The sequence below is a fragment of the Salvelinus alpinus genome, chromosome 5 (genome assembly GCF_045679555.1).
Source record: "Salvelinus alpinus chromosome 5, SLU_Salpinus.1, whole genome shotgun sequence".
NCBI lineage: Eukaryota > Metazoa > Chordata > Actinopteri > Salmoniformes > Salmonidae > Salvelinus > Salvelinus alpinus.
In genome coordinates, this window is record NC_092090.1 from 46,828,263 (window position 1) to 46,841,036 (window position 12,774).

The 12,774-nt window shown below is 44.1% G+C and overlaps 1 protein-coding gene across 17 annotated transcripts in view; it reads right to left on the reverse strand.

Annotated features, from left to right (window-relative positions):
* Positions 1-11,499, reverse strand: part of LOC139576272 (MAP kinase-activating death domain protein-like) — an 80,293-nt gene extending 68,794 nt beyond the window's left edge. For all 17 annotated transcript variants that reach the window (XM_071402177.1, XM_071402176.1, XM_071402175.1 and 14 more), the window contains exon 1: positions 11,165-11,499. The gene's annotated coding sequence lies outside the window, so the exon portion shown is untranslated. The remainder of the gene's footprint in view (positions 1-11,164) is intronic.
* Between the last annotated feature and the right edge of the window lie 1,275 nt (positions 11,500-12,774).

A 12,774-nucleotide genomic window follows, 5' to 3' on the forward strand; every position in this document is an offset into this window, starting at 1 on the left:
ACAGCTGTGTTATTCTACATTAAACTCCAGAATTTGTCCTCCATAGCTTGTTCTCCATATTCTTTTAAATAGGGAGCCAATTTGTTTTCAGCACATTTATTTCCACCATGATTGAGCAAAACTCGTTTTCTCATGGCTCTCGTCCCTCTGCAGCAGATATGTTAGGAACATCGAATGGCAATAAAATCACAGTATCAAATCCCAACTTCACTTTGAGCCAATCAGAGAGCACGGACCTCGGAATAACAACAAAAAGGGGGAAATTGTTCTAACTAAAACAATAAAGCTACCCAGAAAAAAATAAAAGTTATTGTCCTGCTTAAAAAGGTGAATTCATCTCCCAGTGTCTGTTGGAAAGCAGACTAAACCAGGTTTTCCCTTTAGGAAGTTTTTTAGGATAAAAAGAAACAGAATAGATCTAAGCACAGGCAAAATCCTAATCCTTCCCGATGACAAGCACACCCATTACATGATGCATCCACTACCATGATGGAAAATATGAAGAGTGGTCCTCAGTGATGTGTTGGATTTGTCCCAAACATAACACATTATATTCAGGACATAAAGTTAATTTCTTTGACACATTTTTTGCAGTTTTACTTAAGTGCCTTGTTGCAAACAATATGCATGTTTTGGAAAATGTTTATTCTGTATAGGCTTCCTTCTATTCACTCTGTCATTTAAGTTTGTATTGTAGAGTAAATACAATGTTGTTGATCCTTCATCAGATTTCTCCTATCACAGCCAATAAACTCTGCAACCATTGGCGTCCCTGAGTGTTTTCCGGAGAGGAAGGAAACAACTGAGCTAGGACGGAAACTGAGTTAGGACGGAAACCGAGTTAGGACGGAAACCGAGTTAGGACGGAAACCGAGTTAGGACGGAAACCGAGTTAGGACGGAAACCGAGTTAGGACGGAAACCGAGTTAGGAAGGACGCCGGTCTCTTTGTAGTGACTGGGTGTATTGATACACCAGCCAAAGTGTAATTAATAGCGTCACCATGCTCAAAGGGATATTCAATGACTGTGTTGTTATTTTACCCATCTACCAATAGGAGCCCTTCTTTGCGAGGCATTGGAAAATCTTCCTGGTCTTTGAATTTCAAACCCAGATTCAACCACTCTGCTTGACTGAGGGAATTTACAGATAATTGTATGTATGGGGTACAGAGATGAGGTAGTCATTCAAAAATCATGTTAAACACCATTATCGTACACAGAGTGAGTCCATGCAACTTCTGACTTGTTAAGCACAATTTTACTCTTGAACTTTTTTAGTCTTGTCATACCAAAGGTGTTGAATACATATTGTCTCAAGACATTTCAGCTTTTCATTTTTTATTAAAACCTCTACAGGATCGGTGGGTCCCCCACGGGACGGTTGAGCTTACATAGGCTAATGCGATTAGCATGAGGTTGTAAGTAACAAGAAAATTTCCCAGGACATAAACATATCTGATATTGGCAGAACGCTTAAATTCTTATTAATCTAACTGCACTGTCCAATTTACAGTAGCTTTTACAGTGAAAGATTACCATGCTATTGTTTGAGGAGTGTGCACAGTTATGAACTTGAAAAGTTATTAATAAACCAATTAGGCACATTTTGACAGTCTTGATACAACAGTTTGAACAGAAATGCAATGGTTCATTGGATCAGTCTAAAACTTTGCACATACACTGCTTCCATCTAGTGAACAAAATCTAAATTGCGCCGGAGCTGGAATAATACATTACAACCTTTCTCTTGCATTTCAAAGATGGTACAAAAAAATACATGTTTTTTTTCTTTGTATTATCTTTTACCAGATCTAATGTGCTATATTATCCTACATTCATTTCACACTTCCACAAACTTCAAAGTGTTTCCTTTCAAATGGTATCAAGAATATGCATATCCTTGCTTCAGGTCCTGAGCTACACGCAGTTAGATTTGGGTATGTCATTTGAGGTGAAAATTGGAGAGAGAAAAAGAGGCGGATCCTTAATTAATTAGTAAAAAAAATAAAAAAAATAAAAACATAATTCCACTTTGACATTATGGGGTATTGTGTGTAAACCAGTGACCAAAAAATCTCAATTTAATCCATTTTAAATTCACACTGAGAACAAAATGTGGAAAAAGTCAAGGGGTGCACCTAGGCCTATTTAATTGCCCACCCTAAACAACATTGTTTTAGGCCTAGGCTTTCTCCTCAAAATCACTGTCTAAACATGGTTAACTTTTCATTGGGAGAAATTTTACTGGTGAATGTCGGCATTAGATATAAAAAGTGTTTGGATACCTTGTGAGAATAAGGTCTATGACACACTCATCTACACATATTTGATAGCCATCTTGCATTCCCATCTAAAACAATTAAGGCTGGTTTATACCTTACGTACGCAACACAAAAACAGTACGCAAAATGAGAGCCTGCATTCTTGTGTAAAATTATGAATTGTTGGGCTGCACATATCTGTGTAGGTTTGCTACGCAACACCATTCTACATCATCTCTACATTCTCCTCTTCTGTCTCTGCTGCTAAAGCCACTTTCTACCACTCTAAATTCCAAGCATCTGCCTCTAACCCTAGGAAGCTCTTTGCCACCTTCTCCTCCCTCCTGAATCCTCCTCCCCCTCCTCCCCCCTCCTCCCTCTCTGCGGATGACTTCGTCAACCATTTTGAAAAGAAGGTCGACGACATCCGATCCTCGTTTGCTAAGTCAAACGACACCGCTGGTTCTGCTCACACTGCCCTACCCTGTGCTTTGACCTCTTTCTCCCCTCTCTCTCCAGATGAAATCTCGCGTCTTGTGACGGCCGGCCGCCCAACAACCTGCCCGCTTGACCCTATCCCCTCCTCTCTTCTCCAGACCATTTCCGGAGACCTTCTCCCTTACCTCACCTCGCTCATCAACTCATCCTTGACCGCTGGCTACGTCCCTTCCGTCTTCAAGAGAGCGAGAGTTGCACCCCTTCTGAAAAAACCTACACTCGATCCCTCCGATGTCAACAACTACAGACCAGTATCCCTTCTTTCTTTTCTCTCCAAAACTCTTGAACGTGCCGTCCTTGGCCAGCTCTCCTGCTATCTCTCTCAGAATGACCTTCTTGATCCAAATCAGTCAGGTTTCAAGACTAGTCATTCAACTGAGACTGCTCTTCTCTGTGTCACGGAGGTGCTCCGCACTGCTAAAGCTAACTCTCTCTCCTCTGCTCTCATCCTTCTAGACCTATCGGCTGCCTTTGATACTGTGAACCATCAGATCCTCCTCTCCACCCTCTCCGAGCTGGGCATCTCCGGCGCGGCCCACGCTTGGATTGCGTCCTACCTGACAGGTCGCTCCTACCAGGTGGCGTGGCGAGAATCTGTCTCCGCACCACGTGCTCTCACCACTGGTGTCCCCCAGGGCTCTGTTCTAGGCCCTCTCCTATTCTCGCTATACACCAAGTCACTTGGCTCTGTCATATCCTCACATGGTCTCTCCTATCATTGCTATGCAGACGACACACAATTAATCTTCTCCTTTCCCCCCTCTGATAACCAGGTGGCGAATCGCATCTCTGCATGTCTGGCAGACATATCAGTGTGGATGACGGATCACCACCTCAAGCTGAACCTCGGCAAAACGGAGCTGCTCTTCCTCCCGGGGAAGGACTGCCCGTTCCATGATCTCGCCATCACGGTTGACAACTCCATTGTGTCCTCCTCCCAGAGTGCTAAGAACCTTGGCGTGATCCTGGACAACACCCTGTCGTTCTCAACTCACATCACGGCGGTGACCCGTTCCTGTAGGTTCATGCTCTACAACGTTCGCAGAGTACGACCCTGCCTCACACAGGAAGCGGCGCAGGTCCTAATCCAGGCACTTGTCATCTCCCGTCTGGATTACTGCAACTCGCTGTTGGCTGGGCTCCCTGCCTGTGCCATTAAACCCCTACAACTCATCCAGAACGCCGCAGCCCGTCTGGTGTTCAACCTTCCCAAGTTCTCTCACGTCACCCCGCTCCTCCGCTCTCTCCACTGGCTTCCAGTTGAAGCTCGCATCCGCTACAAGACCATGGTGCTTGCCTACGGAGCTGTGAGGGGAACGGCACCTCCGTACCTTCAGGCTCTGATCAGGCCCTACACCCAAACAAGGGCACTGCGTTCATCCACCTCTGGCCTGCTCGCCTCCCTACCTCTGAGGAAGTACAGTTCCCGCTCAGCCCAGTCAAAACTGTTCGCTGCTCTGGCACCCCAATGGTGGAACAAACTCCCTCACGACGCCAGGTCAGCGGAGTCAATCACCACCTTCCGGAGACACCTGAAACCCCACCTCTTTAAGGAATACCTAGGATAGGATAAAGTAATCCTTCTAACCCCCCCCCCTCCCCCTTAAAAGAGTTAGATGTACTATTGTAAAGTGGTTGTTCCACTGGATATCATAAGGTGAATGCACCAATTTGTAAGTCGCTCTGGATAAGAGCGTCTGCTAAATGACTTAAATGTAATGTAAATGTAATTCTACATAGCTACTTGTAGTTCTTCCACGCGTCTGTACATAGGACATAAACTAGGCTTAAGGCGCAATTCATAAAGGAAATATTGCATACTGAGTGTGTGTAAAACATGCTGGATCTGAGAGAAAAATCTCTAGAAAGAAAGAGAATGGAAGTCTTACATCCTTGCTCAACTGGTCATGTGACCTGCTTGCTACGCAGTCCATCATCTTTTATTCCGCCTACAGCCCTAGCATCAGCCCTGAGGTAATAACAATCAGCATAGTCGTCATAGCAACCCAAATCTGCTTTTTTCTTGCTCAGCTGTGTGTCGGCTATTCTTAAAATCAGAGAATGTTAGTGGGCAGGGCACCATGTTATCAGTGGCACCAAAGGATTTATTATCTAGGCTAAGGGGCCATTTTACAAAATACGATGAGGTCAAATGAGGAAATTAACCATGACAGCTACAAAGCAAAACCCAGGAAGAATGTGGCCTATATATGGCTCTGGACTAGGCCTGACCAAATGGAGAACCTGGGGGGGGGGGGGGAAAACTGACAAACAAACTTACCACAGAACGGGAAGAGGACAAGTACCTCGAGTAGACTCAAAGAATAATATGAATTGGTTCATAAAAAAAAAATGTGGCTGTGATCTAAAATAGGCATGAATCCTGATGAGTTTCTCTGGCAGAATCTGTACATAACTGGCCTTTCACTGAAAGGTAGCCGAATGTTTGATAAAAGCAGCTCTAGTTCATTCAATTTCCTCAATGACGCCTGTAGCTCATTTGTTTCGTTGCTCCTTTCACAATAAAGCCTAATTACCTACCCACAGGTCTCGGATATGGATAAAGCTTAATTGTGTGCTCAACTCCAGGTCAGGCCCTTACAATATTAAGCAGACGTCAAAGGCTGGTACAAACAAATGTCCATGGAAGGTTATTCTCAGGTGTCAAAAAAGGCCCACTCCTATGAATGGTCAACAAAGCAACTAGGCCTATAAACGGTCTAGAATCTTCATTTAAGATGCCACCGCATGTACACAGGCCTAGCTTTTTTTTCTATCAATAACACAGAGGAAATATTGCCTGAGCCTTCCTCACAGGTTTGTTTACCTTCCTTCTTGGAGTAGCATAATTAACTTACAAATGTGTGGGCACTAATGCACTAGGGACCTCAGATTTGTTATTTGCTGCCACTTCACTGCTATGTGGCAATGTAAAAACTGTGCACACTTGTATCTTGTTCCCAGTAGCCTCCTTTAGTTTTTTGTTATTTAACCAGGCAAGTCAGTTAAGAACAAATTCTTATTTACAATGACGACATACCCCGGCAAAACCCAAACGACACTGGGCCAATTGTGCACTGCTCTACCGGACTCCCAATCCCGGCCGGATGTGATTCAGTCTGGATTCGAACCAGGGACTGTAGTGATGCCTCTTGCACTGAGATGCAGTGCCTTAGACCGTTGCGCCACTCGGGAGCCCTTCTTAATGGTGTTGAAATGTTGGCTCCACCTACTATCTATAATTCAGAAGCTAGGCTTAGGCTACATCTAGAGCCAGACCACGTGACCATTTAACAAAGTAGTCCAGTGCCTACAACTACTTAGTGCATTCCGCACTAGAAACTAGATACATTTGCAAGTGGTGCCTTTGAAACTCCACCCAGAAAGACAAACGCTCCACAACCAGATTAGCTTACCAGTAGCCTATATCTGATAAAGATGGTTGTGTTTGATCTGATGGGTCAAATATTAGCCTACTAGGCTTAAGTGATCAGCAAAAAGAAATAGCCATGCAGAATACAGTAAAAGCACCTGACCGTCTGGATAGAATGTGTGCCCGGAGATGGAGACATGAAATACAGGCCGTTCGTGCCATTCATTTGCTGATGGTGTGACATTTGGAGTGGCTATGACTGAAAACAGCCTGTAGCAGACTGGAAAAGACTCCTTGTGTGTCATTCAGCTGCTAAATTTCATGCCTCAAAGGCCTAGACAACAATTATAAAACAATTCAAACCTGTCCAAGTAACAAGCTACCATTAGGATGCCTTCCTCCAATTGGATTCAACAAGATGTTATGAGGCTGAGATGGAATCTGTGTGCAAAAACTAGGGCTGGGAATTGCCAGGGACCTCACGATACAATATTGTCACAATACATAGGTGCCGAGAAGAGACGTATTGCGATTCGAAACTGCAAATGTATTGCTATTTGATGTTCCAAATATATTGCTCAATATACACTATATCAACAAAAGTATGTGGACACCCCTTCAAATGAGTGGATTTGGCTATTTCAACCCCACCCGTTGCTGACGTGTATAAAAATCGAGCACACAACCATGCAATCTCCATACACAAACATATGGCAGTAGAATGGCCTTACGGAAGAGCTCAGTGACTTTTAATGTGGCACAGTCATAGGATGCCACCTTTCCAACAGGTCAGTTCGTCAAATTTCTGCCCGCTAGAGCTGCCCCAGTCAACTAGAAGTGCTGTTATTGTGAAGTGGAAAGGTCTAGGAGCAACAATGGCTCAGCCGCGAAGTGGTAGGCCACACAAGTTCACAGAACGGGACCACCGAGTGCTGAAGCGCATAGCGCGCACAAATCGTCGGTCCTCACTACAGAGTCACAAACTGCCAATGGAAGCAATCTCAGCATAAGGAAATGTTTGTCGGAAGCTTAATGAAATGGGTTTCCATTGACGAGCAGCTGCACACAAACCTAATATCACCATGTGCAATGCCAAGCGTCAATTGGAGTGGTGTAAACCACGCTGCCATTGGAGTCTGGAGCAGTGTAAACGCGATCTCTGGAGTGAAGAATCACACTTCACCATCTGGCAGTCAGACAAACAAATCTGGGTTTGGCAGATGAGAGGAGAACGCTACCTGCCCCAATGCATAGTACCATCTGCAACGTTTGGTGAAGGAAGAATAATAGTCTCGGGCTGTTTTTCATGGTTCAGGTTAGGCCCCTTAGTTCCAGTGAAGGGAAATCTTAATGCTACAGCATACAATGACACTCTAGACGATTCTGTGCTTCCAACTTTGTGGCAACAGTTTGGGGAAGCCCTTTCCTGTTTCAGCATGACAATGCCCCCGTGCACAAAGCGAGGTCCATACAGAAATGGTTTGTTGAGATAGGTGTGGAAGAACTTGACTGGCCTGCACAGAGCCCTGACCTCAAGCCCATCAAACACCTTTGGGAGGAATTGGAACGCCGACTGCGAGCCAGGCCTAAATGTATACAGTTAGGGCCTAGCTAGGTAGGTAATTTCTGTCCAATATATAGCAAAACATTTAACTGCCACCTTCATTATGCCACATTAATGACAACACCAGAGTTTGTATATCTGGCCTGGAATTGAAGGCCCCCAGCATCAACATACAGGGCTGACAACATCCACAATTTCCCCACCAAAACCAATAACCCTACTTCATTATAACGTCACTGTGTACACTATGCATAGCGTACGTCACTGTGTACACTGCGTTGAATGCCGGGTTTCGACAGCGGGGGGAGATATTAATAAACACCTCAAAAGAACTGCACATTTTTAGCACTGACATAATATTGAAATAGGGTTATTGAAAATACACATTTTAAAGTAGGGGTAACAGAGCTAGAGCTCCTGGTCAAGTTTACCAATGCAACAGCAACACTGGCAAAATACAAGATACACTGTAAACCTCTCAGCTGCCTCATCTGACAAGAGGTGAACTCTGGGTCAAACAATCAAAGCCTTCCTTTCTCGGAGAGCAGGCAATCAGAGTAGGCTAGCCTAATGACTGAACCATGTGAGAGAAAGCAGGTCCCCGCCAATCGAATGATCTTCACAGGCTAAATAATGGCACAGGTTAAGGCAACAGCTGAATCTGGTCAGAGTGGTCTACTCTGCAGGCGGTACTGACTGGTTATGTAAGCATTGAGGGGAGATATGATTCACACAACATGCAAACCAACTCTTAGCAGTAACACTGAATTGCAACCAAAATGGAAAGGATGTAGCCTATTGCAGTGGGCTCACATTTTTAAATAGCCAGATTGTCCCTTTATTGGACAAGACAATGTCTTGTTAGTTTTGCTGCGAACAAAACTAAAACTGTGGAGACAACTAGAAACATTAAAACATAGGTACACAAAAGTGCTGTACAGTCGGAAATATTCTGAAATACTGCAGTTTAAAATACTGCATTTTCACCATTCACTGGAAATTGGTGCTCTTGATGGTGTTTCAAAACATGAAAATGACTCCATCACACCAGCTGGCTGGCCATGGTCTTATAGTTAATAAACAAATGTTGCTATTTCTTCACATCTCTTTTGGGCTGCCTAAAGGAACAGATATTGATGTTGTGGCTAGTGTGTCTGCATTCAGACATAGGCCTAATATAATATATATTTTCTGCCTAGGTGCCTACATGTTATGCTTTCTATCAAATGAAGAAGACACTGACTAGTACAAGCAAAACTGCTTGAGTAGTACTCATGCAAGTACTTAAGCTATAGGCTTGAGATTCATTCTTGCAATGTCATCATAATTTGCCTGACGTGCAACTGCAGCTAGACAGTGCAAGACTCTTCTGCATGGGTGACAATATACATAATTTGTGACAATGGGTCAAAATGCCCTTGACCCCAAGATCCAAGGTAGCCTTTACCTTACTTAACTCAGAGAAATAGGGCCAACAGAAACGTTTTCCCTCAAAGACCTCTGCGTAGCATCCACATTGTGTCTTGCTAGAAGCAGGCTAGCTCAGTGCGTGATTGCGGCCTGCATGAGCACCCCCCCCTCGAGCATCCCATTGTTCCTGCATGAACGCCCCCCCCAAGCACACCATCTTCATGCTTGAGTGACACTTTTGATATTCTGATTGTCTATGGATTAAAATGTGGGTCAAAGGGGAAATAAAACTATTATCTGAGTTTGAAGGACACTGTCTACCGGTGTCCTAGCTAGCTAGCTACCGATGTTGCACCTGCCTACCGCCCGCTGTGTACCGGAGTCCGCCTAGCTAGCTAGCTTACTAGCTAGCACACCGTGTCCTTTGCTCCCGCCTGCCGAACACCTGGCCTCGCCGTCGTTAACAGAACTGCGGGAAAGCAGTGTCCGACAGGCGTGAGCGAAGTGCAGTCTACTGGTGTCCTAGCTATTGTTAGCTACCTATTCCGCCAGCTAGCTAGCACCCAGTGTCCTTCACTAACACCTTCCCTCGCCTTCATTAACAGAACTGCGGGAAAACAGTGCCCGACAGGCGTGAGCGAAGTGCAGTCTACTGGTGTGCTAGCTAGCTACCTATCCCGCCTGCTGTGTACAGGAGTCCTAGCTTGCTAGATAGCTAACACAGTATCCTTCGCTCCCACCTGCCGAACAACTGCCTCGCCATCGTTAACAAAACTTCGGGAAAGCAGTGCCTGATAGCCGGGGCGAAGGACACCGTCTACCTAGTGATGGTACGTTTGATCCCGGAGCTCCGAGGCACGTGTCAAAATAGCTAAGCAGTGTACTTCAAAGCAGTGTGCCAATCCCTGTATCAATTTATCAGAAGCATGTGATCAATGACGTCCGAAGCTTCATTGCACCACCACCTGATTGGTTTGGTAGAAGACAAAAAGGCTAAGTTGCGCACGTGCTAGGGATGTGGGACGTCATATCTAATAATTTGGCAGCTCTAAATTATTTTGACCAGCAGGTGCCAATAGTAACTGTGTTGGTCAAAGCCTAGAGTAATTAACCTATTTTCGACAGAATTGGGTGGACAACCTCAAAGCTTAGTTTCCCCATCACTAAGGGTGGCAGGTAGCCTAGTGGTTAGAGCGTTGGGCCAGTAACCAAAAGGTTGCTGGATGGAATCTCCGAGCTGGCAAGGTAAAAATCTGTTGTTCTGCCCCTGAACAAGGCAGTTAACCCACTGTTCCCCGGTAGGCCGTCATTGTAAATAAGAATTTGTTCTTAACTGACTTTCCTAGTTAAATTTAAAAAATAAAAATAAAATACGGAGAGCTTATCAGCAATTGGCATCCAATGTTACAGTGCATTACCGCCACCTACTGTACTGGAGCGCCTAACGCCAGCTTTTATACCAGAGTCCTAGTTTAAAAATGGATCAATAGAAGTATAAAGAGGGATGCAGGAACGCCCTGAATTGCGGTCCGCAATGGCACCCTTCTCAGATAGCTACATAGCCTGGTTTGCTGGCTAGATAGAGCTTAGTTATGATACTACCTCGCACTGTCCTGACGGAATAATGACGAATACCGTGGTAATGGTGACTTAATTATGTTTAACGGAAAAGCTACTGCCAAATGGTTGACAAGTACCATGCCATGTTTAATTACAATTTCAATAAGGACGTGGATATTCTATCTACAACGACCTGCATTTAATTTTTGTTCCAGTATTTAGCTGATTATTACCATCTATAAATAATCAGCATCCTCAAGAACACAGTTACAGAGCAAACCAACTCCATCACTTATACGTACGTCACGAGTGCATTAGCTAACAGCTATCGTAAGTAGCTAACGTTAGCTATCATAAGTAGCTGGCTATCTATCTTTAAGTTTGTTTACCATGGCAAGTAACATATTATATTTTATCATCAGTACTAATTGACGTTGTCACACTTGTGAAATTTGCTACCAAGAAAGATGCGAATCGAAAATGCAATTACATCTTACCAGTATGTTAGCTAGGTGGCTAGGAATACCCGCTAGCTAGCTGTCGTCGTCGGCCTGGTATGTTATTGGTGGTAGAAAGAAAGCCCGTGAGTGAGGAGATGAATTGAGACGTATTTCAAATAGCGAGATGTAATAAGTATCCTGGATCCATTTCCTAGAGATGGTGATTCAACAGCTCTTCAATGTGTGCACTCCTAATTTTAGACTGTGAAATGCTTGCTCGCGTATGATTATTGGCTTCAAACCTGTCTTCATAACATTTCCACCAGATCATCTGCAGGGACTGGAGTTCCGCGGATGGGGGCAGACTGTACCATTGTGACACCTATGTGAATCTAGCCACAATAACGATTAGCCACAAAGTGGAATTTGCTGTTCGTCTTCAAACTAAAAGTCCCTCGTTGAAAGAGATGCAAATATTTCGGTCATGTCATATTTTGACTACATAATGTTAAACAAGGTGGGACTGTTAAACACATTTAACAATCAGTTGAAATCGCACTGTGGATGTATAAGACTTCCTAATTGCATTGGGGGCATACTTATTTCACTGTAAAGCCTTACCTATGGCTTGTGGATCAATTCAATAGCGTATCAGTCTTATTTATTTATTTTATTGTTTACCTTTATTTAACTAGGCAAGTCGATATTTATTTTAAATTATTTACAATGACGACCTACCAAAAGGCAAAAGGTCCTGTGGGTACGGGGGCTGGGATTAAACATATAGGACAAAACACACATCACGACAAGAGAGACAACACAACACTACATAAAGAGAGACTCAAGACAACATAGCATGGCAGCAACACATGACAACACAGCATGGTAACAACACAATATGGTAGCTGCACAGAACAGGGTACAAACATTATTGGGCACAGACAACAGCACAAAGGGCAAGAAGGTAGAGACAATAATACATCACGCGAAGCAGCCACAACTGTCAGTAAGAGTGTCCATGATTGAGTATTTGAATGAAGAGATTGAGACAAAACTGTCCAGTTTGAGTGTTCGTTGCAGCTCGTTCCAGTCACTAGCTGCAGAAAACTGAAAAGACGAGCGACCCAGGGATGTGTGTGCTTTGGGGACTTTTAACAGAATGTGACTGGCAGAACGGGTGTTGCATGTGGAGGATGAGGGCTGCACTAGATATCTCAGATAGGGGGAGTGAGGCCTAAGAGGGTTTTATAAATAAGCATCAAGTAGTGGGTATTGCAACGCGTATACAGAGATGACCAGTTTACAGAAGAGTATAGAGTGCAGTGATCTGTCCTATAAGGAGCATTGGTGGCAAATCTGATGGCTGAATGGTAAAGAACATCTAGCCGCTCGAGAGCATCCTTACCTGCCGATCTATAAATTACATCTCCGTAATATAGCATGGGTAGGATGGCCATCTTAATCAGGGTTAATTTGGCAGCTGGGGGGAAAGAGGGGCAATTACGATAGAGGAAATCAAGTCTAGATTTAACTTTAGCCTGCCGCTTTGATATGTTTATTATTTATTTAACTAGGCATATGTGCTGAGAGAAGGACAGTGTACCGTCTAGCCATACTCCCAAGTACTTGTATGAGGTGACTACTTCGATCTCTAAACCCTCAGATGT